The sequence below is a fragment of the Canis lupus genome, chromosome 12, assembly GCF_011100685.1.
Source record: "Canis lupus familiaris isolate Mischka breed German Shepherd chromosome 12, alternate assembly UU_Cfam_GSD_1.0, whole genome shotgun sequence".
Lineage (NCBI taxonomy): Eukaryota > Metazoa > Chordata > Mammalia > Carnivora > Canidae > Canis > Canis lupus.
The window spans coordinates 39,758,631-39,769,186 of NC_049233.1; the positions used below are offsets into that span (position 1 = coordinate 39,758,631).

The following is a 10,556-nucleotide window of genomic DNA, read 5'->3' on the forward strand; positions in this document are numbered from 1 at the left end:
ACAAAAGCAAAATGCCTAGAGACCACCTAGAAAGACCACAAGAGTTCAAGCAAACTACTACAGAAGCAGAAGAAACAGAGAGGGGGGCACATATTCAAAGAATACTTAGGGATTGAATACTTAGGGATTGATTGCATGTGGTTGGTGGGAGAAAGAAGTCTCAAGAATTGCTCCTAAGTTTTTGGTTTGGTTAGAAGAACTAGGTGGATGGTGTTATCATCAACTAAAACAAAATTGGAAAAGGAAGGATTTCATAGGGGAAAACTAAGAGCTCTGTGTGAGTTGTGCTGCCTTTGAAGGGCATATAAGACATACAGCTGAAGGTGTTAGGTGAAGAACCCAGACATAAGAAAGATTTGCCAGCAATAAGCATATAGGCTGTATTTAAAACTATGAGGTCTGATAAGATCAGCCTAGGAGAGTCCCCTAGATGGAGGGGACAGATTGGCTGAAAACAGAAAATGTACCCTAGGAGGACAGACACAAAAAAAGATTGAGTCCAGAGGAGAAAGACAGAACACTACAATGTGACAGAATTCAAGTTTTGAAACTGATAGTTTAAAGACAACAGAGAAGCACCTGGGTGGCTCACTTGATTAAGCATCAGACTCTTGATTTCAGGTCTTGATATCAGGGTCGTGAGATGGAGGGGCTCCTGCTGAGCGCAGAGTGTCTGCTTGAGGTTCTCTCTCTCTCCCTCTTCCCTTTACCCCTCCCCACACTCATGCTCTCTCCAAATAAATGAATGAATGAAAGAATGAATGGATGGATACATAAATAAAATCTTTAAAAAAATAAAGACAACAGAGATTACCAGAATCATATTCAACAGAAAAGTCCAATAGTATGCATAACGAAAATGCCTATTTGGCCATTGATGGCTTTTTGAAAAAACAATTTCTATAAATTGGTGGAGGCAGAAGCTGATTTTCATTGGTAATAGAGTATATGGAAAGTGAAGGAACGGAGATAACTTTTCTTCTGCCGGTGTGTAAGAATGTAGAGCTTTGTTATTCCAAGTTCAGCAACACAGTATTCTAAGGTCCCCAGTTCAGAGCCTGAGTCTTAAAGACACTTTGCTGTGGTGGTGATGGTAATGATGGTGGTGGTGGTGATGGTCTTTGTTTCTTATTTTACTCTCCACACTTCCAGTTACCTGGACTGTAGGTTTGTTCATCCAACTTTCTGGGAGGCAGCAGATAATACATAATCTTTTATCTTCCTACAGATAAAATATATTACCACAGGAAGAGCTCCTCAGAGTTTGCTTTCATAGTTACTCATCATCTTGTTCTCCTCACTTCTTGCTTTTCTTGTCTTTCAGAGAGACAGAGAGAGGTAGAGAGAGAAAAAAACGAGAGAGAGAGAGAGAGAATGAGAACCTTTCTCCTTGGGTCCTCTGTAGTCCTGTAGTCCTTCTGACACTCTGACACTCCCTAACACATAGACAATGAGCCCCATGACTGCAGGAGCTATGAATATGTTCCCCACCAACCAAGAAGTACTTAGGTATGAATAAGTGAATAAGTAATGCATCTCTGATGACACTTATTACACATATTTTCATGTTCCTTTCCTTGTCTAGATTTTAAAATCCTAGAAAGCAGGAACTGCCTTATGTTTTATAGCATTTTTGGTGCCTCGCGCCCAACTGCAAGCTGGGTAGTTAAGGAATTTTTCTCAGTGGTTGAATGAACACATACAGAATTATGTAAAACAGAAGAGGGAGTACTCAGCACTGTGAGACATACATCCAAAGAATAAAAATAGTTCCTGCTCTTGGAATAATTGGAAGAATTAAACTAACATACATGAAAACGTTTGAAGAAAATGTTAACACTGATTCTGGCCATAAAAATATTCACGGATTTAGATCTGTGATCTTTAGAACTAGCAGAAAGTTTAGAAGAAGAGGTAAAATTTTATTTAGCCCTTTAAGAAGAGATTGACTTTAAATAAATGAAGGGAATATAAATTCACTATCTGGGTTGGCAGTGCCAAACTGCAAGATAATCCAGGATTAACCCAGCATAAAGTGATGGAGAGGGCAGGGGGAGCCCAAAGTAGATGGGACAGGGAAGAGAATGGCACTGAGAAAAAAATGTAAGCTCTTCTCTTTGTTGGAGAGGTAGGAAAAGATGACAGAGGGTCAATGAATATATTTCAAGACCATATTACTTTCTGCTGAACATGTGTAGAGAAAATACTTTGTACCTACCAATCACTGGTTTGAACCCAAGTTTCTCCTCATAGTGTCATGGTAGATCTAGTGCAACCGACTTGGCAGGGGCCTCATGATTTTCCCAGTCAAGTGTGCAGATGCTGTGATGAATATGGAAGGCAGTCTGGGAGAAACAGACAGGAACAGATTTATTTTTTAGTAACATTTATTTCCTCTTGGCTCATCAATATTGATAAAACATAACATGAAAAGACAGAAAAGCCTCTCTTCTCACCAAAGAGAAGAGATGGGATGGAATAAAACTGAGCAAAAGTTTGAAAGTATTTAAGTGGAAACTCTTACAATGCTGCTAAACTCACTTCCTACAGACAACAGAATGTTTCTAAATAACTAATAGGAGTAAACCACATATGAATAAAGAAGTCACCAAAAGTCAGTGTTCTTCCCCAAGTACTTCTAATTAAGAAAAAAAGCCCATTCAGTAATAATGTAACAAAATCTTAATTGTGCTATTTATGGTGTTTATGAGCATTTGTTCTATTTTGAAGGCTCATTTATGAATTCCATTTTGGCAGTTACTGGAATTTTAAGAGAATATATTCATTTACATGAATATATTTTTCACAGGGTTTTAGTTTGCCATACTCATTGTAGCCAACAAAGAAATTACTGCCTTTCATTTTAACAGTGCTAGCAGTGCCTGGCATATAGTAGATATTCAATATATATTTGTTGAGATCAATTCTGAGGAGATTTATTTGCTTTTCAGCTAAACATGTAATATAAAATGACTAACTTCTAGAAAAACAACTTTTTCCCCCATACTCTTAAATCAAATTTTCCATACTCCCAGAGTTTAAAATTTGTTTTGTTTTCTTTGTTTGCAATAACAATAAGACATAATCACAATTTCTTATTCTGCTCTCTTTTGATTGTAAGTTGCATAAAATGAGAAATCTTGACTATTTTGTTTGCTGCCTGGCATATGATTAATTCTCAATAAATATTTGCTAAATAAATGAACAAATAAAAATGACCTTAACATCCATGTGTGTGAGAGAGAAAAGAAAGAAAGAAATATTCTTAGTAACTTTAATATATGTACACATTTATTTATCTTCCACAACCTAACTGTACTCATAATTTCTTTGAGACATCTCCTTAGACTATCCTGCTTAGAACTACTCAAATGATGTTTTTTAACTACCAAAAAATGAACAGAATTAGGATTTATCTAATTCTAAATGGACTGGACCCAATTCATAATCTTTAGGAATTAAATGTATCAATTAATTCCTTTTATTTATTAATTATTGAAAACTTAACTTGATTTCTGAAAATTTCTGAAGGAATTCCAAATTTAAAAAACAAACAGAAATAGCCACAACAAAATAAGCATCAGTCCTAACTTAATACTCTTAATTGGATCAAACTTGTTTTTAAAGATTGATTGATTGATTGATTGATTGATTGATTTATGAGAGACACACAGAGAGAGGCAGAGACATAGGCAGAGAGAGAAGCAGACTCCCTCACAGGGAGCCCGATGTGGGACTCGATCCCAGGACCTCAGGATCACGGCCTGAGCTAAAGGCAGGCACTCAACCACTGAGCCACCCAAGTGCCCCTCAATTGGGTCAAACTTAAATAAGAGAGACTATTCTACTCTATTAGAATACGAAAACCTTATTCAGGAGCCAAATAACATGAAAGAGGGAGTGCTTTTCCAGAAGTGTTTCATCCCAATTCTTATAAAATTTGTGTTGGCTATCCATTATTTGCTGCAGTTTGGACACTTTTTATGCTTTGGAATGATTCCTTCAGCAAAGAGGGTTGCAAAAAGCAGTATGTAAAAAAGATTATTAGAGTTGCTCAAGGGGCATGAAGGGGTGGGGGTGAAGCCATGAAGATCTAAGGAATCCTGCTATGCACCAGGAAGTGAGGGCTAAAAAGAGCTTGGTTTTAAACACAGGGCACACTAATGAGATTGCCCAGGTGACCTTCCAAGCTTCAGAATTCTCATCTGTAAAATGGAAAATATGACCTATCTTATGGAATTGTTACAAGAATTAAATGAGGTGATTGAAGTACTCAGTGTAAAGCCTGAGATGCAACAAGCAGTCACCAAAAGGTATCCTGGCAGAAAATACTGGCATTCCATCCCTCTCCTTGGATTTCTATTCACCATTTTAGTGTATTTCACCCACCAACTCCCCTTCAGTGAGCACTTACATTTGCTTTTGGGAGAACCCAGGCAGGGAAAGGTGAAGTGCCTGGAAATTCCCACCCCCATGGCCCTTACCCAATGACTGAAAAGCACTGAAAGGAGTATTTAAGGCTTACTTTTCATTATTACTACCCTACTTTAGGATTAAGCTAAAGCCATCTCTAGCACTTTGCCTTAAAAAAAAAAAAATTACTCCCTTCCGCGTCTTCTTGCTTTTCGCTGTCTTGCTGCCCACTCCTTTAGAGATCTTCCTGAGTGTGCTTCTTTAACAAAACATTTATACATGAATACCCTCTTTAGGGCCAACCCTGGGCTACACAGCCTGAATGGAGATCAGTTGATGTTTATTAGTATGGCATACAAGATACTGAATAAAAACCCCAGCCTCATTTTCAGATACTCAGCCCCATGACATCCTCTCCATGACCACTGTAACTCTGCCCCAGAGAAGCCTTGGGGCTCCCAAAACACCATGAATGCACATGACTCTCTTTTTTTCTGTTTAGAATATCTTTCTCTGTGAGAAATGCCTAGTCATCCTTCAGGACCCACTTCAAATGTTCCCTTCTCCATGATATGCCCTGAAATCCCAGCAGAAATAATTCCTCCCTCTGTGAGTATCCTTAAATTTTATCTATATCTCTTCTACAAAATACATCATGTTGTATTGGTTGAGTATGTCTGGGAAATTCTTGCGACAAGTGACTTCATACTACTCATTTACTTTTGTATTTCATCCACTTCCTCCCCAGCCATCCTTCCACTCACCTTCATCTTTGTCACAAAACATGTCCAATTGACCAGATGCGGTTTGGAATTCCAAACTTTCAGCAAGCACTTAGAATGGTATTAGAGGCCATGTACAGAACATTCCTAGAGGTTCTGGGGTGGCCCTTCAGAGCTGAATACATCATAGATTCTTCAGTGAAAAAAATGAGTATTTACATTAAATAGGATAAATAAAAAATGCATATAGCTTCATATCTATTCAGGTCATGCTTTGCAACTAAGTGAACTCAGGTTTTTTAGAACTTTTTGGATTTCAGATTTAAAATACAAGGTTATAGACCTTTAATAGCAGCTCAATATGTACTTTTTGAACTGGACCCAAGAAGACATCTTCTCATTGATGTTTCCACTAAATTTCCTTCCCACTTAAAGTTATTTAAAGTAGGTTTTTCTAAAGCTCCTGGATACAACTGTTTTTTGTTTTGTTTTGTTTTGTTTGTTTGTTTGTTTGTTTTTTACCAGAAGCCAAGATGAACTGCCCAAATGACTAGATTTCCTTACTCAATTCCTGGAGAAACAGATTATACTGTTTTGCTGCTTCCCTGAATGTCAGACCTGGGAAGTAAGGTCTTCTATGTTGATATATAAAAATTCCAGAGCCCTGGAACAGTCAAATACAATAATTTACAAAATCTGAGGCTAGCAAATTGCTTAAACATGTCTTTCCTTTGGTTTGTACTTGGCTAATAATAATCTCACAAAAGAAAACTAAATCCCCTAAAGAGATGGAATCATATTTGATGGCCAGAAGCGTTTTAGAGGGCACCTAAAATCCCTTCATTTAATAAATGATGAAACCAAGGCTCAGAGATGTTAACTGACTTTCTCAGGTTCACATAGTAGAGTAACGCTGAAACTAGAATCAAGATCTCTAGAATGAGTCCCCTTTTCTCCATGTAATCTTACCTCAATAAAATAGGAGTTTTTATGACTCTGATCCTTTAATAAGCCTGCTATTCCAAAGCCACAATTCTCCTATTCCATTCTTTGAAAAACTGCACTGCATGTATGGTACACTTCTCATTCTGCATACCAAGACTGTCATTTGAAAACAGTGATAATAGTAGCTTTCCCTTTACTGAGCCTATATAGCATGTCAAAGTCTCCTCTTGAGGTTGAATTAAAGGAAGATTTAAATGGAAGAAAATATTACCACAAGCAACTGTGGCTCTAACAGGCATACATTAAAGGCTTAATAAAATTATTTTTAAAATATTCTTAGTTTTTTTCAAATTATAGTGAAATAAAACATCTTAGGCTTATAATCAAATTCTTAATATGATTCCAGCATTCAAGACCCTTATAACCACTATATTGAAATAATGTCAAAGAAATAATGTATTTAAATGTTACACACATTTTAATTTGCTATTTCTGTAGTATCACTTAAATGGGGATTTTAGATTAAATTCTAATCATGAAATTTAAATATGAAAGATCAGTTCAAGGAAATAGCTATTTTAATGTATATGCCATAAAACTCGAACATGATTTTAAATATCATCACCTTATTTAAAGGGCTGCAAGTATTAGGCACCATTAAACTTCAGAAAGAAGTAATATTTTTTTCAGTTGAGTTTTATCTACAAAAAAAATTAGTTGCAGTGACGGAGAAAGAAAGAACTTTGCATCTCTGCTTCCTATCACATTATAATATCCAGCAAGAGGATTTCCTCCTTCACTGGCCACCCCCTTCCTTCCTATTTTGTGGAAAGTGAAAAGAAAAAGGACAATAGAGCAGTTGTGAGTTCACACCTGCCCAGAGAATGTGAATACACAGGAGATGTGAAATAAAGAAATGAAAAATTTAAAACATCAATTTCCTTCGACCTTAGGTCATTTGAATTACAAACAAAAGAATCTAAAGATGTTCTCCCATCAGTTTCTTCCTTTTAAAAGAGTAATGATTATCTTTAGTGAAAACATGTGAATGAACCCCTAGAGCAAGTCTAAGTTACTATTGATTGGAGGTAAAATAAACAATTAGCCATCCTAAAGCCATCATGAAGTTTGATGTCTTGTCATCAAACCACTGACAACAGATTTAGTCCCTCGCATACCTTATAAAGCAGAGCTCCAAATGGATGGAATAAATACCTGAAAGAAAATACTACAAGAATCCAAGAATTAAGGTCTGCCCCACTGAACCTCCTATGGACAAGAGTAATCAGAGCACTAATTCTTTCATAACCATACCAAGTCTCATTTGGGTTTCTTAAGAGAATGGTATAGCTTCATGTTTTCATTTGACTAATGATCAAATTTCCCAACCAATGTAATTAGAACAACTAGGTCACTGAGCACTCTTAATTAATGAGAAATTCAAAGCCAATTTCATATACCATCCAGGTTTAATTTTCCATTTACCCTGTTGCTATTAATTTGAAGGCAGTAAAATCACTCTGAGATGTTTGGCCAAAGTAAGATGTTTCTACTTAAATTTTTTTGAAAGATTTTATTTATTTATTCATGAAAGACACACACACACACACACAGAGAGAGAGAGAGAGAGAGAGAGGTAGAGACACAGGCAGAGGGAGAAGCAGGCTCGATGCCGGGAGCCTGATGCAGGACTGGATCCCCAGACTCCAAGATCACACCCTGAGCCAAAGGCAGGCGCCAAACCTCTGAGCCACCCAGGGATCCCTCTACTTAAATTTATCTTTAAATGACCATTGGTACATAACCAATAGTTGTATCCTCCCCAAAAACGCATACACTTCAAGTACCTCTGTAACCACGTTATGTGAAATTATTTATTCTATTGATTACAAGAATAGCCAGTTCAAAGTGAGAAGCACCAACCTGAAGTGTCAAGGAGGCAAAAATAATGTGGAGAAAAGAACAAAGTAAAAAAATGCAGGGGTTTTTGTTTTGTATTTCCCCCTTCAATACCTAGGAGAATAGTGGGCACATACAAGGCATTCTGTAAAATTTACTAAATGAATAACTGCCTTGTTCTTTATCACTCACTCTTGCCATATAGTCCCAAGTATTGCCTTTGAAACTCCAATAGCCTTCTCTATTGCCTGGGGAGGCATCAACCCCACAGTATGGTACCACAGAGCACACATCTACAAACCACCTCTACTATCACCACAACATGAAACATCTGCTAGCCCAAAGTAGACATTGCACTCAGTATATTAAGCTGGCTTCCATAAAAGTGGCCATTTCAATTCAGATGCTTTTTTATGCCCACATAAACAATTGAGATTTGATATATAGCAACCTGGATTCAATCAGGAGATAGAACCCACAGAATGGGTTAAACAGAGGAAGATTAATATAAAAAAAATAACCTATGATAAAAGAGTGACTATAAAATATAAGGAAACTCTATTTGGTACTCTAGGGATAGGGGAGAAAACCCAGAGAACAAACTTAGAAGCGGGGGGTCCCCTTCCCAAGGCTGGGGTTTAGACCTCATGGAGATTGACACCCCCACTTCCATTTGCCGCAGCAAAAAACAGCAGGAGAGCCCATTCCCTATAATATCCCTCCAGAGCCCTTTACTGAGAAAAGTTAATAACATGCTTACCATGAAAGAGAGATGGCTAAGGGAATTGCCTCTATTATCACAGGGCATATATTAAAGAGTAAATTGGGAGCTAAAAGGCAATAAATTAATAATGGCACAGACTGTTACTTCAAAAAATAACATGTGCTTGTTTTTGTGCATGGGTCAACTGACATGTACAAACATAAGTCCCAATAGGACATAAAGCAACCTCTGGAGAACTGCTCCCTGAGTAAGCACCTCCCTAGAGGTTACCTCAAAGTTAACTCTCAAACTGGAGACAGGTCTAAACTTATAACTAAGTCAGGTTTGAAAACATTTCTCCTGAAATATATCCAGACAGGTCCCTATAATAACCAATTGTTCCAAACAGCAATAAGACTTTACCAACAGTATAATGATTATTGTAATCATTAGAGAAGCAATTCAGTCCCATTCTCCTGATTCTGACATTAATGCAGACCATGAAATTGTCAAAGAGACATTGTTGGTTTTTTTTTCCTTTGTTACCTAAAATTACACAGTATTTCAATAATTTGATTTTGTTCTTCACCAATGAAAGTCTCACACATACCAGACTACTTGCTACATCCATTGCAGTGTAAAAACCAACCCTTATTGTTTTGACCCTAGGGTCAAAGGATCCTTTGAAAGTATGTAGAAAGTATATATTCCTCCAACAACAAAAAGCATTATAATCTATTAAGTTAAGAATTGGCAAACTCTCCAGTGACTTTCTATATATCCGAAATTACAATAAGGGAAACAATACAAACATTTTCACTTCTAGAAATTCCCTTCATCTCCAGATCTTAGAAACAGGTTCCTTAGGAAGTCAGTTTAAACTTTCATGCACAGCCTTTGGCTTTCCTGAAAAATGTCAATCCCTGACATTTGCAAGACTCCTTCAAAACTTTAAGCATAGAAGAGGAAAGAAAGAGGAGTCAATGTTTACTCTTTAAGATAAGCCAACTCTAGACTTTGTATAACTATCCATCTTTCCCTAGGAGAAGTAAATAAGAAACTCTTCAGATTACTTTGACTCTGGAATTTTGGGAGGATCCCGAAGGTCAGAGTCATAAAACATTATATATTCTTCTGTGACATGAGCTGAGGAAAAAACTCCAATAAAACTTATGGGAATATGAGTGTAAAGTTAAGTTTTTCCTCTAAGAGTAAATATCATCTTGAAATTTTAAAAAATTAGTTAATAAAAAGGAGGTCCCCGTCTTGAATTTTCTTTTTTTTTTTTTTAAGATTTTATTTATTTATACATGACAGACACAGAGAGAGAGAGAGAGAGAGAGAGAGAGAGAGAGAGGCAGAGGGAGAAGCAGGCGCCATGGAGGGAGCCTGATGTGGGACCTGATCCCGGGTCTCCAGGATCATACCCGGGGCTGAAGGCAGTGCCAAACCGCTGGGCCATCGGGGCTGCCCTTGAATTTTCTGAACTAATACTGATTGTAGCAAACTTCCTCAAGTATCCCCTTAGTACGTATTTCTTTTTTAAGATTTTATTTATTCATGAGACACAGAGCGAGAGAGAGGCAGAGACACAGGCAGAGGGAGCAGCAGGCTCCATGCAAGGAGCCCGTTGTGGGACTTGATCCAGGGACTCCAGGATCACGCCCTGGGCCAAAGGCAGGCGCCAAACTGCTGAGCCACCCACAGATCCCCTCTAAATGTATTTGTTTTAAAATAATTTTCACTTGATTAGCCAGATACCATTGTGGGGGAAGATTTCAATTTCTCTTTAAAAGAGGTTTGATAATTTTTTTTTATTTTTAGAGATTTATTTATTTTTAAAGGAGAGCATGAGAAGTGGGAGGAGCAGAAGG

At 37.3% G+C, this 10,556-nt stretch overlaps 1 long non-coding RNA gene across 1 annotated transcript; it reads right to left on the reverse strand.

Annotated features, from left to right (window-relative positions):
• Positions 1–797: 797 nt before the first annotated feature.
• LOC111098325 lies at positions 798–5,316 on the reverse strand. Its single transcript, XR_005367936.1, has 3 exons — positions 5,178–5,316; positions 2,219–2,345; positions 798–1,317 (listed from the first exon to the last, which is right to left on the reverse strand). It is a non-coding gene; the product is annotated as an uncharacterized LOC111098325 (long non-coding RNA).
• Positions 5,317–10,556: the final 5,240 nt, after the last annotated feature.